At 31.2% G+C, this 20,149-nt stretch overlaps 1 long non-coding RNA gene and 1 other non-coding gene across 2 annotated transcripts; both read left to right on the forward strand.

Annotated features, from left to right (window-relative positions):
- Positions 1 to 16,814: 16,814 nt before the first annotated feature.
- On the forward strand, positions 16,815 to 18,293 carry LOC127148236 (uncharacterized). The gene is made up of 2 exons (XR_007819087.1): positions 16,815 to 17,239; positions 17,339 to 18,293. It is a non-coding gene; the product is annotated as an uncharacterized LOC127148236 (long non-coding RNA).
- On the forward strand, positions 17,032 to 17,182 carry MIR396B (microRNA MIR396b). The gene has a single exon (NR_120762.1). It is a non-coding gene; the product is annotated as a microRNA MIR396b (primary transcript).
- Positions 18,294 to 20,149: the final 1,856 nt, after the last annotated feature.

Genomic DNA, 20,149 nt, shown 5'->3' on the forward strand with positions numbered 1-20,149 from the left:
AATCTAGCTAGCTTAAGCTTGACAAGAGGGTGCAATAATGACAAGTACTTATAGTCAAAGGATATTTAGTTTGGCTCTGTTTTAATTGAAAAATGAAGTAAACTATTAAAGTAAACTATTTGAAAGAGAATAGTTATTTCTAAAATACAAAAAATAATGTTACATTTTGGCAAATAATTAGTCAATATATTACTATCACTTGTTGAGATTGGTGAAAGAAGTTGGATTCTCCATCTTCAAAAACAGTGTTTGCTAAAACTGAAACATCACCTAATTAAATTTGTTGTAGAAAATGCCAATGTTATTTAAAAAAAAAAATAAAAGAAAAATCAAAGTGTAGTCTATTTTATTAAATTAAATTGTACGGATCTAGCACTAGAGTTGAAATCAATGTGTGGGGGGGGGGGGGGGGTCTAGTTATATAGTACTCTATATTCCTAGAGATTTGCTTATAATATGTCTTCATCCATAGAAAAATAAAGATATTTGCTTTTATGATTTCATATAATTGATCGTCAAGTTTTTTTTTTTTTAATAAACACATAATTATTGGATTTCTTAACTTTTAGGTAAGTTAAGTAAATAGTCGAGTAATTTTTTGATATTGAAAATTCATCTCAAACACTTCATTACTATGTCTTGTTAACACGAGTACACAAAAAACAAATTTGGCCTTATTTATATAATAATAGTAGTAAATTTGTTTGTCGGGAGAAGATCGAGAGGTTTGCGAAAGAGAAAAGTTGCATATTAAATGTAGCTATGCTTGTCACACACACATTGATACTTTAAGAGAGAGAATGAAAAGAATGTGTAATTTAGGATTGGATTTAATATTACTGTTATGGGTCAAATTTAGTCTATGAAAGAGAACTCATTGGGATTGGTGAGTTTAGACAACTCTAGGGAGTCCATAAGATAGGCTCAAAAGAAGCTTAAAGGAGCCTAAGAGAAGCTCAAATGAGCCTAGGAGAGAGCTCAGTCTTTATGAGGTAGAGCTTAAACAGCTTCTTGGGACCCAAGAAGTAGGTTTAAGAGGAGTTGAGAGAGGATCACTACAATAAAATGGAGCATTCCCGACGCCAAAAAGGACGTCGGCATAAAGAACGTCGGGAATAAGGGCTTTCCTGACGCCGTCAACAACGCGTCGGGAGATGCGTCGGGAAAACAATCTTTCCCGACGCAACACGAAGGCGTCGGCAAGGGTACGTCGGGAAAAGGGTAAATTAATTTTAAAAAACGAACTATTCCCGACGCCGTGAACAGTGCGTCGAGAGCGGCGTCGGGAATAGGGGTTTTTCCCGATGCCGCATGAAACGTCGAGAAAAGCGTTTAATGAGCGTCGGAAATTCCGCTTTTCCCGACGCTTTTTGAGGGATTTCTCGACGCCACGTCACTGCGTCGGGAAATCCCCTTTAAAATCGTTTCAGTTCTGTAATTTACAGAACCGAAACCGAGAGGGGAAATTAAGAAAGGAGAAGAAGTCGTCGCGATTTTCGTCGCCCTTCCGCCGTTGTTCTGCCGCCATCCCTCGCCACCCTCCCTTGCCGTTGTCCCTCGCCGCCGTCTGCCACTTTAGGGTAAGTGGAATATGAAAATTTATTTAGTTTAAGTTTATGTTTTAGGGTTTTTTTTTATGAAAATTAGTTTAGGATTTTCTTTTGGAATAGATTTTTGTTTGTTAAATGTATTTTTGTATAGAGTGTGTGTAATTTGTGGTTGAATTGAAATTGAAATTTGAAATTTGAATGGTTTAGGATTTTTGTTTTAGAAAATTGAATTGAGGGGGGATTTTATAGTTAAATGAAATCTAGAGGTTCACGCTTATGTTCGCTCGATCTAGAGATCTTTACGCCCAGAAAGAGTAAAGAACCATGACCTTACTAGTTTGCCGATGTAGTCGCTTGTGTTCTTCTTCGCCCCTCTCGGACCGGACCCCTATGAAAGTCGACCTTACGAGAAAAATGGATTTTCTCCGCAGTTCGCATCTAATTTCAAGCCCAACGGCATACCCAATCGATCGAACTCAAACTTCGAAGATGCGAGGAAGTCAATAGAGTAGAAGGATAGGGATAGATGCGAGGGAGAATGAAATTTTGCGCGCGAAGCTACGTTGTTTTGCCGTTGGGTGTAAACGAAAGGAAAAAAAAACTAAAAGATTTTAGGGTCGAACTCTTGACTTAAATGTCTATGAGAACATTACCAATTAGGCGTGCATAAATATTTAGTGTTAAAATTTATTTTTAATAAACTAAACAATATAGTTGATCCAATTGTCATTCCCAAATTCAATTCCATTGCAATCTTCAACAGCATAACGTTATCTTTCGAGCTTCATATCTCCATCAATACTAACTCAATTTACACATATAACCACTTGATTTGATGCATTTTTTTACGATCTTTACATCTATAATCATAACCGTAGCATTTTATTAGCGTATCTTGACCTTGAATTCCCTTCAAAATTTCGTAAAACCAAGTCAAAACTTTGAAAGACCATAACTTTGAGCATAGTTGTCCGAATTGCGCAAATTTTTTTTTGATTCAATGTAACTTTTCGAGATCTACCCCTTGGGCAAGCTGCCAAAGGCAGCTTGTCCGCCTTTCATCCTCAAAAACGTTCGTTTTGGCCCCCAAATTGGATTACACAATGTTTTTCACCAACGTTTCATGGTTTTGAAGTTTGAAACTACCATCTCCAAGTTCCTCTATTGTGCTAATTTTTTTATCTTCTTTCTTTTATATATAGAAACAATACAAGGACATGAAAAATTAGGTGTGGCGGTACCCATATGTGGTTACAGTCCATGTTCGAACCAAGCGCATGTAAACGTCGAGCGGGGATAGAGAGCGGTATGTGCGGTCGAGGTGGGGGATGGGCTTGCTTGGATAATGCTTGCACCTCGTTGCGGGCGTGTTGTCGGCATGCTTTCCTCTTTTCATTATGTTTATGTTTTTTCTAAGCATACGCACCTCGTTGGGAGACTTTTTATTATGTTTATGTTTTTTCTATTTTGAGAACTATATTTTGTTGTAGTCAACTTATTCGTATTATTAATTTTAATTCTATTTTTTAATTTGTGTTTATATATTTATTAATTTATTTTAATTTAATCCAAAACGTCGCGAAATTTTTTTGAGCAATCCGAACATCATTGTGAATGTTTGAGCAAAATATTATAAGGAAAAAAGTAAAAATAAAATATTTAAAAATATATATAAAAAAGATTTCCCGACGTTCATTACGTCGGGAAAAAAAACGTCGGAAAAGAGGTTTTTCCCAATGCCAGAATATGCGTCGGCATATACGGCGTCAGGAATACGTTATTCCCGACGCCGTATGCCGACGCATCTCCCGGTGTTGGGAAAACCTTTCCCGACGCCGTGTTGGTACGACGTCGGGAAAGCCTCTCGCGACGCATTTCTCCCGACGTTCTTCCCGACGTCGTTTTTTACGTCGGGATATCCTTTCCCGACGTACTTTGCATTTTCACCGACGTATTTGTGCGTCGGGAGTACCCCCATCTCTTGTAGTGGATCCTAGAAGAGAGCATAAGAACACTCAAGGAGAGAGCTTAGGTAGCTCAATAGGACTAATGAGTTTAGGCTCTAAAGTAGCTCAAAAAAGTCTATAAGAGAGCTCAAGAGAAGCATCTATATCGGGGAGATCTTCGACAGCCTCGTGAGACCCATAAGGTACTCAAAAGAAGTAATTTTCATAAGAGCTTAGAGAGAGCTCAAGATGAGCTTAGCAAAACCTAAGACCCTCTTGAGAGTGGCCATAGGAGGACGACCCACTAGCGAGAGCTTAACCTCCTAAAAGGAGGAGGACCCACTAGCTAAGGAACCTCGTGAGAAGAGGATGACCTATTAGAGAGAGCCTAAATTCCCAAGAGGAGGAGGACCTATAAGAGAAGGCACTCTTAGAGCAGTATCAAGGAGAGCTTAAAAGGCTCACACAAGAAGACGTCCAAGTTACTGAATGTAAAACAACTCAAATTTCGAACAGACAAGTATTATAAAAGGAGCCGTTAGAAGCATTCATGGGTCTATCATGTTGTCCTATATATTGTATTTATACGCTACTGTTGTGAAGCATGATTTCTCAAGGAGCTTATATGTTTCAAGTTAAAATTTGTATTTAATGATTGTGTGTTATGTTTGAGGTAAATCATTAGTCTTATTCATATAAATGAGCTAGCTAATAACGTGCACATAATGAGTCAACGCAACCATAGGGTTAGCGGACCACATGGCAGTAAGAGGTCGACCAATGTGGTTGTGTTAGCGGCTTGAGCAACAAAAAATGAATCAGGAAATTCTCAGGAGATGTTGATGATGAAATGCAGTCATCACAGTAGTTTATGCATGAGAATGATTCACGTTCTTGGTAGAAAGGAATGAGTATAGACTAATGTGTGTTCTATGTGATTTAATGAAATGAGGCGTTGAAGCCTGTTTATGAAAATGATTCTACATATTATATGCCCCTAAAAAGTTTAATTTTAAAATTCCATTAGTCACTAACTATTTGACTTATGTGTTTAGTTTCCCTTCCTCAGGTTAATTATCAAGCATTAAGGCCAAGGTTGGGCTAAGTAAAGTGATCTACAAAGTATTAATGTTGTTCCAGACGTTTTAAGGCTTTATTTTGTATTTCAAGTACTTGAAGAACTATGTAAACTGTATTGTAAAATGCTTTGATGTTTAGTAATAAAGTTGTTTAATTTTATCCACTGCGTTGTGTTGTTTTATTATCGTCTAAAGTTTAGAATTTAAGTGTTAAGTTTCTAGACGAGCAAGTTAAGTTCAAAGACTAAAGCTAAGCGTTCTGGCTTTTCTTTTTAAGGTGTCTTTCTTCTTACATTACAAGAAATTGGATATACTATGATACTTCATTGCATCCCAAATTGAGAGGAGAAAAGAAAAAACAGTCATAAAATGTAAAAATTCGCATTTTTGGCGGGAAAAAAATGTTGTTTTTGAATTTCACATTCCCATGACAGTTATTTGTTGTCATAAAAGGTAAAAACATTAAAAAAATTATTATTCAAATTTATTAAAATAAAAGTTACTTAAGATACATTTTAATAAAAAAAAAACAACAAACCCTCACGCTCTCCCTTTCCTTTTCTTCAAACGCGAACAACCATTTGCTTTCCTCAAACCCTTACACAACACCTCTCAATTTTCTTCAAACGCGATCGGCCATCGGACGCAACAACTCCACCCTCAACCTCGTCTTCAAACGCCGTCAACCATCTCCATTTGATATTAGAGGAACGAACTCCACTTTCAAGGGCTCCAAATGCCAGACATTAGAGGATATTCCCATTTTATCGGCCATTCAATGAACCAATGCTTTCATTTATTTTGTTTTGTTCGGGATCTAAATTGGATTAGTTCATACAATTTCTGATAGATAAATTATAGGTTTAGGCGTTGGAAGTGTTCTCAATTATAGAAGAATAGCTATTTTCTTAAATGTGAAATTTGGTGCATTTGTATTTTACGAAGTATGGGAAAAGTTTAGACTATTTTATGTTAGATCCTCAAGGTTATTATGAACTGGAACCGGGTGTAGCTTTTCTAGTTGTATCAATAATTTATGTATTTTCTTCTTTAAAAAAAATGTAAATACCTCCAAAGGGTTTACCGAGTCATTTTTATTTTGATAATTGCGACATTGATGGTCTTAATAGTTGATCAAACATTCCAGGAGTCGTTGTGCCTAGATGTTGTTTCACAATAAAATTATATTGTATCACTCTTAGCTGCACTCCTCTCACTATAGATTACGATCCTTCACAGGTTGTTCGTAATCTTGGCTAGGTCAAAATATTGTTTTACCCCCGAGATTACATCTTGCTCCTTAAGACCCACTAATCCACTATTAAATAATTGGTTTAAGGTACAACCTATAAACCATAATCCTTCTCAGGCCAATGAGAAGGTGGGGCCCTTTGTTCAAGACTTGGATTCAGTCCTTAAGAAAACAACCAATCTACTATCCCAAATGTGAGTAGGAGTGAATTTCATCTTGCACCCTATGTCCCTAGCTATCAACTCAGTCTTAACCCTGAAATTGGAGGCTTATTGGGCCAGTGATGTTGAGCTACCCTCACCTATGCAGATCTAAGGATAATACCGAATAAACAGAAGTTCATAGTTAGCTTAGGATTAAGATCAAGTTACCTAGGTCGTCATAAATGAAATAGTCAGTTTATATTTTACGGTGTTATAACTAAAAGTGACTACTTCATGGTTCCAGTCTTATGCAAACCATTTACATAGGATGCCCCCACTCCCATGTCTCTACATGAACAATTCAGGATTACCTCGTTTGTACTAACTATGGAGCGGGCCGCATCCATAGTGTTTATCCAAAATAAGGCGCCCAACCTTATTCATACACTATAGACCGACCCAATAAGCTATTTTGAGCTATTAACTTGAACTTAATCCATGTTTATGTCTCCATATAAAGTTCAAATATATATGACAAACTAGTAAATAGCATCGGGACCTTAAGAATTATTGGTTTTAAGATTATAGCATTCAATAATAAATTTTATTGAATCAAATAACAAAGTATAAGTTTTAGGACACAAATTCCAACAAACTCCCACTTGGACTAAAACTCCAAGTAAGTTAGAATTTTATAATGAGAGAAAAGTATATATACATGAGTACAATAAACACATATATAAAATAGGGCATAATCCCAATAAGTCTCCCACTCGTCTTAGTTTACAAATCGCGTAGACCTAAACCATGTAGGTGGCTCTTAAACACTTTAGCCATGAGAGCTTTTGTAAACGAATCAGCCATGTTTTGCCAGACGAGATTTTTGTTACTGTAACGTCTCCTCGATGTACAATTTCCCTGATAAGATGGTACTTTCGTTCAATGTGCTTTCCACGTTTATGACTTCTAGGTTCTCGTGAATTGGCAACTGCACCACTGTTGTCACAGTATAAGGTGATTGACAAATGCATATTTGGAACACCTTCCAAATCTGTTAAGAACTTTTTAAGCCATACTGCTTTCTTTGCTGCTTCACAGGCAGCTACATATTCAACTTCCATAGTGGAGTCAGCAATACAAGATTGTTTTATGCTTCTCCATACTACTGCTCCTCCGTTCAGAGTGAAAACGGATCCTGATGTAGACTTTCTAGCATCTTTATCAGTTTGAAAATCGGAGTCAGTGTATCCAATAAGGATCAGATCCTTAGAACCATACACAAGCATGTAGTCTTTTGTTCTTCTAAGATATTTTAGAATATTCTTAATGGCTGTCCAATGATCACGTCCAGGATTGGACTGATATCTACTAACAATCCCCACTGAATAGCAAATGTCAGGTCTAGTACACAACATTGCATACATCAGGCTCCCAACAGCATAAGCATAGGAAATGTTACTCATATCCTCAACTTCTTGAGGTGTCTTTGGACATTGTTCTTTTGATAAATGAATTCCATATCTGTACGACAGCAGAGCCTTTTTGAAATTCTGCATCTTATATCTTGACAACATTTTGTCCATATAAGATGTTTGAGACATGGCTAGAGTTTTGTTCTTTCGGTTCCGAACTATTTGGATACCAAGAACATATTGTGCATTTCCCAAATCCTTCATCTGGAATTGCGTAGCTAGCCATTCCTTAATATCAGTTAGATGACCTACGCCATTCCCAATGAGTAGAATGTCATCTACATACAGAACTAAGAATGCTACAGTAGAATTGATGATCCTTTTGTAAACACAAGGTTCATCAACATTCTGTTTAAAACCATAGGATTTGATCGCAGTATCAAATCTTATATTCCAAGATCTAGAAGCTTGTTTTTATCCATAAATAGATTTTTTAAGCTTACAAACTTTTTGTTCTTGATCCTTTTGAATATACCCCTCTGGTTGGACCATATAAATACTTTCTTCAAGATTATCGTTCAAAAAGGTTGTCTTGACATCCATATGCCAAATTTCATAATCATAAAAAGTGGCGATGGACAAGAGTATTCATATCGACTTTATCATGGCAACAGGAGAGAAAGTTTCTTCATAATCTATTCCCTTCTTTTGTGTGTAGCCTTTTGCCATTAGTCGAGCTTTGAAAGTCTGTACTTTACCAGCTTGGTCTCGTTTCTCTTGTAGATTCATTTACAACCAATAGGTCTTATCTCACTTGGGGCATCTACTAGAGTCCAGACAGAATTGGAATACATAGATTCCATTTCGAGGTCCATGGCTTTGATCCATTGGTCACTGTCCACATCATTCATTGCCTGTTTATAGGTTAATGGATCCTCTATCCCATCATCAGGTATGATGATTTAAGCTTCACTTAAACCCAAATAGCGATCAGGCTGTCGTACAACCCTCCCACTACGACGAGGTTCTCCCAACTCTTGAGAAGGATGTGTTTGACCAATATCAATAATTTCTTGTGTCATTATATGGTTCATATTTTCTTTTTGTCAGATGTGTGTAGTAATGAACACAAAGTTCTACAAAACTGAAAATATGAGGCAGCAATCGCACTACTGTCAATGAATTTGACAAGTTAGTTTGCTACATAAGTTGAATAGTTATGTCGTTTTAGATGGCTGAAACGTAAATGCGAACATGTTGTGTATGGCTAGTGTTGATCCATTCAAATCTGATTTTTTTCACTTTTAGTTACAAGGAACTTGACAAATTAATGGTATCATAGTTCTGGATAATACTACTTATGTTGTATGTCTCTTTATTTGATTAAAAGAAAGAGAAAAATAAGTGGATTTTGAGCAATTGTAATGTTCATCTTGATAGAATGTCAGTAAAAACTTTGAATATTTGAATATAAATGGAGCTTTTGTTGGAAGAAGAATGCATTGGACTCTATGTCTGCTTGGTTATCTTGTTGAGAATTGAAACTTCATATCTTTCATTTATCTTTACCTATTTCTCTTTAAAATTTTGTGATTGTTGGGATTTCTTGTGGACATAATTGAATTTCCTTGATGACTGATTCAATGGTTTGCGTTTCAAACAATATGTTTCTGCTTATAATGTGTGAAGAAGCTAAGGTTTATAGAGTTTGAGGTCATTTTGGAATTGTGTTGTTGGATCGAAAAACATTTCATATAGTGGTTAGAAGTGGTTAAACTCCTTGATATTAGTTTAAATGACTTCAAGGTTACATTGGGAGGAGGAGGATATATGGAGATATATTATGAATTAATAATTAGGTGAAGTAGATTTAATTTATCTCTCCTTTTAACTAGGGCTAGAATTAGTACCTTATGTTGGCATTACAAAGGGTAAAACCTTCTTATATTCGTATATTGATATGTAGAGTCATACTCTAAAATTTTGTTTTGTTTTCTTACTAGGTTTTGCAAGAATCCATTGGAGCAATTGATTGATTTATAGGCCTTTTTGTAGGTTTGGTAGCAAAATTTTGGTTGAAATGTACTTATTTAAATAGCTTGTTGGTACCAAAACATATATGTTCATTCTATCATTGTACAAACCATTTACCAACAATTGTATAAATTATAAAGTGTATGTTGACGGATATATATTAAAGCGTTGATGGTTTGTTTCCATATGAGTGTGTTGTATAGTACTTTGTGATTGAATTGGTCTATGTAATGGCAAGACTGCAAGAAAAATAGGGACTGAAAAAAATATGGCAAGAAACAAATGTAATAATGGAGGAGTATATGACATTTGAATTTTTTAAAAAAAAAAACTGTCATGAAAAAGGTATTCTTGACAGTCAATTAAAGTCATGCTAGGTGAAATGATGATAGTTAGTCATTGTCATAAAATATAAATAATGACATTTATTATCTGTCAATAGTACTAAATATGTAACATTTATTTTTTGTCATAAAATATAAATAATGACAGTTATTATCTGTCATCAATAAGAGATACGTGACATTTATTTTCTGTCATGAAAAACACCTATTGTGACAGTTTTTTCAAACTGCCATAATAGACTTTTCATGACTGCTGAAACAATGACTAAAAATACATGCATGAATTTTAAATATGACAGCGTTTGACTGTCATCGTTGGCCATTTTTCTAGTAGTGTTAAGGTGATCAAGTGGCATTTCTTCTTAAGGTGTTACACATTGTAACCTATATAGTTTTAACGAGGAAAGTATGTAACTACCCCATTCAAACATGTCTTTATCGTTGGGTCGTGATGCATGTTTCATATTTATGGTTATAGTACACGTGTACATAAAAGAATACATCACTTTGAATGTAATCACCTCAACTTATATATAGTTGTGACGAATGATAAAAAAAATTACAAAGAAGTTGTTGAGATAAAACAAATGTGTAAAGATTTTCTCATAGCTCGTTTCATACATAATAATATTATATATAATTGAAAAGGTAGTAATTAAACCATATTCAAAATTAAAAAAATTGTGGCGGTAGGAAATATACAAAAAAGAAAAATGTGGATTAAACCCTTATTTGTTCTTGACCTAGAAATAAACCCAATATTATTTAAACTTGAAAAAGGTATAAGAGCAAGAAGTAAAAGGAGTATATACACAAAACACTTTAATGAAAATTAAATAAGATATATTTAACTTTAGCATATCCAATCAAATTATGAGGATAATGTGCCCTAAAGTCAAATATCATTCCTAGCATGTGAATAAAGCAAAAAAGATTAATAATAACAATAAAGATAATTGTGATATATATATATATATATATTTATAGATCTCAAATCTCACATGATATTAGAAAATAAAAAAGGGTCATAAATCATAATATTAATTAGTTTAAATTTGAAAAGGAAAGAAGGAAAAGAACAAGATTAATAAGGTGGGATTGAAGAGTTATTAGCTGTCCATGTCCATCACCAACCACTCCAAAAAAAAAGAGTTTTTTTTTCTCCTTTTTTATTTTTATTTTGGGTTATTAGCTAATGGGGTCCATTATTAAAAAGAAAAAAAAAAGTTGAATAATGGTGGTGGTGACATCAAATCAAACAAAACATTTTACATAAAGGCATGGGATTAGCTAATAGTCACAATATTATTAGAGTGGACTAACTTAGTGTTGGCCAGCTATATAATTAAATTTTAAACACAATCTAATCCCAATCTTTTTAATTATAGCTAGGTGAGAATTTGCTCTTAATCTTTCTCTTTCAACCTCTTTTTTCTAGACAAAAGTAACTTTTTGAAAGAAATATAAATTGATAAAAGGTAATTAAAGAGAAATATAAATTGATAAAACGTAATTAAAGAGATGGAAGATTGAAACATATTGAGTGGATACTTTTACACTTAATATTTTAAAAATGTATTTCCTTTATTAAAAAAAAAGAAAAAAAGAAAAGTTGTCACTTTTGTCCACTTATATTAATTTAAAGTACATATATATACTCTACTAAAAAATACATAAGTTTTAATCGTATAATCTTAAATATTGTTGAAATTAAAAAGAAAATGAAGTAAAAAAATTGTCGCTTTCATTTTTTTTTTCTAAGTTGAAGAAGTGAGACAATGTGTGATTTCAAACTTTCCATCTCTTTAAACAAAAAGTAATCTTAAATTGAGTTTGGTTTACTTTAACGTTTTATTCCATTGAATTTATTCATGTATTGAATTTAAGACATATTTATTATTTACGTGGTAGCTTATGAAAAAACATATTTGATTTTAACGTATATGAAAATGAAATGTAGGAGTGATTTTTAAGAATTTGTTTAAATTGTACGTTGATCTCTAAACTTTGTATATTGGATTTTATTTTAACACTTCAATTGTTAAAAAACCTATGTTTTAGTCACTGAGCTTTTAAAATGTGCATGTTTTAGTCCTTATTGTGAAGATTCAGTTAACACTCCGATTGAATGATGAGGTGACTTTTATATGGATGACTAGGTTATCAAATAAGATAATTACTGGTTTGATTTTTAATTAAATATTAGATGATAAATTAATGTTTTATCGAATAATTTAAAAAGTAACTGTTTTCAAGATTTTGACTGTCGTTCTACCTTATTTTGTCAACTCACATGCCTAGATGTCAGTGCCTCAAGGTTGGGATGGTTTGTGATTCATTGAGGTGTTTTTTTCTCTTCCTTCTAGTTTTTTCTTCTTTTCTGGGAGAGCAGTTGGGCTTGACTGTGAGAATATTTATATTTGCAATTTCCGCAGAGTTTATTTCAGACATGTGTTCTACTTATTTTAATTTTCTAATTTATTTTTACCTTGTCATGGATGTTAACACCAATATGTCAGTTTTTATATTATGCTTAATGTCGTTCTTCTAATTTACTTCAACATTTCAATTTGAAAAACCAAATAAATAAATAAAGGGTGGGGTGCCGGGAGGGGATGTTAGAGATTTGATTTTTAGAGAAAAATAAAGAACAAAATTAGTTTTGAATTTGGGTTTATTTGATTCAAATGTGTTGATTATGTTTTTTTGTTGGCATAAAAGATTTATATAATATGATGATTATTTATCCATTCAATTAATATGATAAATAATTTAGAGGCTAATCATCCAAATATATAAGTCACGTCATTATATTTTGTTAAAGAATTAACGGAATCCTAATGGTAAGGACCAAGATAAGTTTTTTTAAAAAGTTTAGGAACCAAAATATATGTTTTGAAAAAGTTCAGAGACCAAAATAGAATTTAAACCTTCAAAATTTAACCAAACCCTAGAAATCAACTCCAATATCCAAAAAAAAAAAAAAAAAAAAAGTCAAAACTATAAGAATCAAATGGGTGACTTAACTTCTCTTTTTTTCAATACTCTAATAGACAATATAAATTAGGTATTATTGTATAACGAGTTTCCATATATTTGAAGCTCAAAGTGGATAGTATATATTTTTAAGTCAGTTGAATTACTCGTTATGAAAATACATTAACAAGTTACATAATTGAAAAAATGGATAGGAAACAATGTAAAATTGAATTAAGTATGTTTTAGTTGAAAGGTAAAGAAAGGTGAATAAGAGATATAGGTGGGATGAATATTAGAAATGAGGAGTGGTTAAAAGAAAGAATGTAGAAGTAAAATGAATGAAGAGAGTTTGAAATATGTATGTGGGTGGCAATGGGCATTGAATTAGGAATGGAAGTGGTCCGTAGGGAAAAGGGCGAGCGACAAAGAGACCTCCGTTTCCTGGAAAGACGGGGGTGTACTGTCACACGCACACATGTTCCCACTGTGGGGTCTCCCCCATGTGATTCCTCCCTCTCCAATCCCCCTATTTTCTTTTTTTCTTTTTTATTAACCCCTCCCTTCCCTTTCTTTCTTTCTTTCTTTCTATTTTCATTCTTTTTTCTTTTCATGTTTTAGTCTTCAACCTAACTAACCCATATCTTTCTTTCTTTTTTTTTTTTTTTTTTTTGATATTTTCCTAATATATCATCCATATATATTAATGTTAATTATAGATAGGGTACGTGATTACCCTATATCGATTTATTATGTTTTAGTTTCTATATTCTAATTTATTTATTACTAGGTCAACCATAGATTGAATCGTTCAAATATTTTATTTATCCTTAGGTCAAGCAACAACCATTTAAAACTCTCTCTTATTATTACTTTTACAATTTATTTTAATTTTTTCTCTAATTTTCTTTTCATTTCAAATTTTAATAATAACCTAATTTAAAAAAAAAATGTAAACACCTAAAATAAGTAAAACTAAGTAAAGCTTAATTTTGAAAAATGATAAACCAAATTGCTAGAGCATCGAATCTTATCGTTAAAAATTCAAAATTGATTCTAGATTATTTACCTTATTTGAAAAGATTTAATGAAATGCAATTAGTTGTTTGTATTTTGTTGGTACGAAGAAAAAAAAGAATAAAATTGTTCAAAATTATTTATCAAATATAGTAAAGTATTTGTTCCTATCAATAGTAGATACTGATAAACATTGATATATTTCTATCACAATATCTATTTGATAGACATTGATAGACTTCTATTATTGTCTATTAGGTAGATAATAGAAGAGTTTAGGAATGAAATTTTGATTTAGTTTACTATATTTAAAAATATAAAATTAAGTATATGTATTTGAAAATATTTTATTACATGTGAGAAGTAAAAATTAGATGGAGAAGTAGAGCATTAATTTGTCATTATTCTCATTTTTTAAATTTTCGCTTTCCATCCTGGCCCTTCTCCGTTTTCTTTTTAGTCCCCCAAATATCTTATTTCACGCGCACTACCCCCATCGTTTTCTCTTTTTACGGACCCACCACACCAAACCTCAACTATATATATTTTCTTAATTAATTCTATAATAATCGGTAAATTCATTCATAAATACTCTTAAAATCCTTTTAAAATTTTAACTACTTATTTAAGTTTTTATACCACTAATAATTTGAAATTTTATCATTTTTCTTTTCAATTTACTCCTTTCAATTAAGTTTAGAAGTTTCAAATTAATCCTTTTTATATATATTGTTTTTAAGAGAATTTTAACATTTTTCACATTAAGTAAATAGAAATACGTGAAAAGATAAGAAACTTATAAGTTGCAATTTCAAAACTTATCGAGACTAAATTGAAAAAATATTCCAAATTTGAGATGTAATGAAAAAACGAGTTTGAGAAATATTATTCCAAGTGTAACCTTTTCAACAACTTGATTCCATTCATCAATTAATTGACATGGTTATGTATGAAATTTTCTTAGGATAAGTTTTTATGTACCATGAGCCTACGTGATATAATTTTTACAAATAAGTTAAATGTTTACTTCTCTCTTTCTACATATTGGTAAACTAAAAAAAAAAAAAAGTTAATATAATAGCTGGAAAAGTCTAATTTTTGAGTTTTAAAGAATATGCGCATGTGGTTCGTTAAGTTTTCAAAATGTAACGATGTCTCTCTAAATTGTAAGAATAAGTTTACAATTTCTCAAAAGTAATTTTATTCTTTTTAATAATTATATGGCATATTTTGAATTAGAATAATAAGTTTGAGATATAACTTTAAAGAAAAGAGATAAATTGTCGAGAAAAAAATTCTAGTTTTAAATAAAAAAAAATTACTTTGAAAACTTCTAAACTAAAATGAATTGCGAAATACAGTGACATTTTAAAAGTTTTAACAGCTAAAAAAGATAACTTTATAAAACAACTAAAGGAACGGTTGTAGTCACAATTTTCTACCAATAGAATTTTGGTAAAGATGTTAAAAGTGAACTTAACTCAATAATAAAATTTGACATTATCTTTGTCGAAGTAAAATGTTCCATCTTCAAACCTTATTACATAAGAGTAACTTAACTGCAGTTAAAAATATCACAGCATGAAAAACTAAATTGAAATATTTTATGTTAAAAAATATATATTTTTTTAGGTTATGTACTTTGAGTTTTATTTTATATTAGAAGATGTACTTTCAAAAATTAGTGCAACGTTTATAATTATAGTTGACATGACAATTTAATTTCTAATTCTATTTTAATAAGATGGGAAGTAATATTGTTTCACATTGTGAGAGGAGAGAGGAGAGGGACCTACATGAAAGAAAGAAAGAAAGAAAAAAAAAAAAGGAAAATCAAATTCATAAAAGTGGTAATAATGTAGTACATCATAAAAACATATTAATTAATGAAGTGAGCCCATTCAATTATATAAGAACCAAATTGGGATTAAATCTAACATGAACTCCACAAGCATTCAATTGAATTATTGGTTAGTTTTAATAATATTTGTTCCATATTTTAAACGTAAATAATTCAAAAAAAAAAAAAAAAGAATTGTGCAAAATACAAATACATAGTGTTAAAAAAGAGAAGGAAGGAAGGAAGGAAGTTTGAAGGAAGCACATGGAATCATGATGGTCTTTAAGGCCACCACCCAGTCTCACATCACGAACGCCGTGATCTGCACACGCTGGAAAGCGAGCGTGAAGGTGGACTTTTCATCATCGGAAACGGACAGATCTAGCGTGGGACCGAGCGCCCTTGTCCCCACGATGCCAACCGCCACCGTTAGATCCGGAAAACTGCCATCCCAGCCGCACGTATAATTATGACATACTACAACCAACATACGTCGTTCCACACGAATTTTGTCAGATTTTTGTTCTTCTTCTTTTTTTCTTTTTCCATCTCACAATTTTTTTCTTCTTAACAAATAATTAAATTAATACTAAAATATGGTTAGCTTAGCTCCCCAATAATTTGTATGGCTTCTTATTCTAAAAAGTGATTGTTTAGTCCTCCATATAGTTAAAATTGGACTAATAGATGAAAATTTTCAACTTTGAAAGACGATAATTTCTACTATTAGTTAAGTTTGAGAGTTCAATTATAATGTTTATATTATAAGTTTGACGGTTCAATTTTTACCATTGAAAATTTTAATGTATTAATTACAATTATCATTATAATTAGAAAAAATTTACTTTGATATAGGCCTAAATACAAAATAGGTGCAGTTTGATATAGATTGAAATATTGAAAGAAAGACAATAAAATAAATCAAAATAAAATTTCATACTATTTTAATCTATGTACTCTCACCATCTAAATTTAGTATATATATGCTTTTAATAGATCTCAATATTATTAGTTTTTATTATTAGATAGAATTTAGAAGTTAATTTATTGTAAAATTATAAACTAAAATAATGTGAATGTTTTTTTTTTTCAAATAATTAAAATTAAAGATTAAACTAAAACTAAAACATTTTTAAATTTTTTTTTATTAAAATCAGGACTAACTAAAACTCTGTAATCCTCCAGAATTAGGCCCAATATTCTTCTCGGGATTGATGGGTTTAAAAAAAAAAAGAAAAAAAGAAAATCTCGCCATAGAGCTCTCAATTCCTCCTATAAATACGAGCCTCTTCTTCTTCCCCTAAAACCTAACTCTCTCTATTTCTTCTCCCATTTCTCTCTCTCTCTCTATCTATCTAGGGTTCTATACCCTAATTTCTTTGATTTTTTTTGTTTCCTTCTGTTGCTGTTCTAATGGCGGTTCTTAAAATTGCCTCTGTTTGTATTCTTCCACAGCTTTCTTGAACTGCATCCCTTCCTGAACTCAATTCGCTCTTAATTTCCCCTTTCTCGATCTCTCGATCGATCTCAAAGCGTTTTTTGTTCATCGATTTTGTTGCGGTTCAATAAAGCTGTGGGAAGATACAGTCAGAGTCAAATCAATTCCATAAATCTACAATTGAAATCTTCCATCGCTGCTGAAATCGGTACATATATTTCTATAATCTCCTTCAATTTTAATTATACGATTGAATAATTCTCCCTTTTCCTTAATCTGTAATTGCAATTTTTGTTTCCTTTTTCAGAAACGGTAAATTTAGAGGTTTATCATTGCCATCGGAAATTTTGTAAGGTCTGTAATTGCTAATTTTAAAGCCTTATCTTTCGATTTCTCTGTTCTTTTATAACATCATGATGATTATTATTCCCTCTTTTGATTTATTGGAATTTTAATCAATACCTATTTTTTTCTCCATTGATATAAGGAGGTATATGTTGAATGAATGAATGGATTGAAATCACCTTTTTTGGTTTTTTTTTATTCTACTTTTTTTGGGGGGTTTTTTTATTTTTACTGTGACCCCATGTGTAGGTTCCATAGCAGGCAAAAACAAGTTTCTGTGAAAACGGCTTTAAAGCTATATATATGCCTTTCCATGATGATGATGATTATTAATTATTATTATTATGATTATATATATATATATGAATTATAATTAAATTAGTTGCTTTCAAAAGGTTATATGGATCTGTACTTTTACTGTGCCTGTAGATAAACCAACAGTTTCATATGGTTCACTGCAGCCATAGATTCCATCGAGGTTTTATTTTATTTACTTTATAGTTTTCTAATTTTGTTAAATTAATTAAATGAATGAAGCTGATTTATTTTTTTTCTGGGGGTGAATTTGTGAAATTTGAGATCTCTATGGGTTGAGTAGAATTATTAAAGAGGGGGAAGGATGATTATTCTGTGCAGCATAGTAAATGTGAAATATGAAATTATTCCTATTGTATTGAATGCTAGGTTTAAGGTATTTGGACCACATAACAGAAGGCCTTTAATTGGCTCTTTTTTAGCTTCAAACTCCATCAATTCAGGCCATACAAACACTTTCTTTTCTTTTCTTTATTTTTGTTTTTTCATTTTGTCATCTTCACCTATCACATTCACTTTTAATTTGTCTCTCTTCTGTTCTTTTACTGAATCATTAATGAACTAACTTTAGCTTTTTATAATAAAATTTATTTTTGTTTATATATATGTGTATATATATCAAGGTCCTTCAAGCTATTATATACATGATTTTATATCATATGCTCATGAAGTTCATCACTATGCATGTGTTCCTTTATTCATTCTTTCCGTGGTATGAGAACTTGAACTAGCTACATGACTCTAAAGAAAGAAATACCGTGAGATAGGCTTGTTTGGTATGCTTATGTGATAAAAGGAAAAATGTCCATGATCTTTCACTTACATTCCTAGGTTAAGTTAACCTTCATATTAGAATAAAGTTTCTAATAAATCACTAAGCTCTCAATTTATTATCTAACAATTTGGCGAGATCTCAAGAGAGTTTTTATTTTTTTTATTTTTGCCCATGAAATCTTAAAAATATTAGAGTCTCATAGATTAGGATCTCATGAATCTAATTAGTAGATATTTTAAAAGTTTATAGGAACTTTGTTTATATACTTATTGAAGTTTAAATATTTACTAGAGTAAATTTGTACTTCACAATAAATTAATAGGGTTTTTTTTTTAAAAAAAAAGTATTTGCTTCAAATAAAATGAAAACATGCATTAACTATTGTTGTGTTTGGTGTATTGAGAATGCTTTAATCATCATTTCTTGTTTTTGATAAATATTGTTTAATTTACTTCCTTTCCTGTTATGCAATATTTTTGAAGTTTAAGGCTTCTTTAATAAATTTATACATCATAATTTGAAGCAGTAGGTATGAATTAAAGGATTCTTTGTCCCTTTTCGTAACCGTCGCATGGATTTAAGGTCTATTTGTCAAGATCCTATAACAAAATTTGAAAACAAGGGGGGGTATTATCTATTATGTATAGTTTCCATGAGTTTCAATTTTCAAAACAATAAAGCATAATTTTCATAAATTTTGGAATTATGTTTTTCTCTTCTTTTTTTTTCTTTTTTTTAATAGATGATTGTAAAATTAACATTAAAAACCAAGAGAATTGTAAGTATATACAAATAAATTATATGAGATCTTAAGTATTAATTCACGCTTCTATTGTCCTGACAAAAAAAAAAAAAAAAGTTGAGGCTCCATTATATGTGATAGCCCCTTGGTTTTTGATTTTTTTTTCTTTAAATTGTGCTTAATTAACCCTATAAACACTGGATTTTTTTTGTTTGTTATTTTATGATTTTATGAATGTGTTAAAATACTTTTGAACACTAAAAAAAAGAAGTTTTTTTTTTTAACTCATAATAATTTAGTTAAATCATAATAAATAGGTTTATGTGAAACCCTAATTTCCCACATTGATATCTCTATTTGGTTGGTCCAAAAAAAATCTCGTTTTGGAAACAAAACTTTTGTTAAATGCTTTGAAACAATTAACTTATTATTTTTTATTTTTTGGAATTTATTTAAGAATATAAATCATTTATGGTTAAAATCGAGTTAAAATTTTTTTTTATCGAAATGGCTGTTGTGCAAAAATTTTGCTATAAGAAATAATTAATAAATAACAAATAATATTCGTAAAATATTTACATAAAATTAATGATCAAGTGAGTAAAAAGTCACAATTACAAACATAAAGAAATTTAAAAAAAAAAAAAAAAAAAAAAAACTCCAAAATTAAGTCTCAAGTATCCCGTGAAGCACCCTGGCACCTCACCAATTTTGATCACGAAAAGCTTCTGAATATACACTACAAATCAAATATTTACACTATAAAATTTAAAACTCTTTTTTTATTTTTTTTTTAAGTCATAACATTTTATATTTGAAAAAGTATTTTCTATTTTAATTATGCTACAGGGAGGGTTTCAATCCTTGTAATTAATATACCCCATACCCATTTGTTTAATTCATCTTTTACAGGTCATAGATCCAACTCTCATTTTTAAATC

The sequence above is a fragment of the Cucumis melo genome, chromosome 2 (genome assembly GCF_025177605.1).
Source record: "Cucumis melo cultivar AY chromosome 2, USDA_Cmelo_AY_1.0, whole genome shotgun sequence".
Classification (NCBI taxonomy): domain Eukaryota; kingdom Viridiplantae; phylum Streptophyta; class Magnoliopsida; order Cucurbitales; family Cucurbitaceae; genus Cucumis; species Cucumis melo.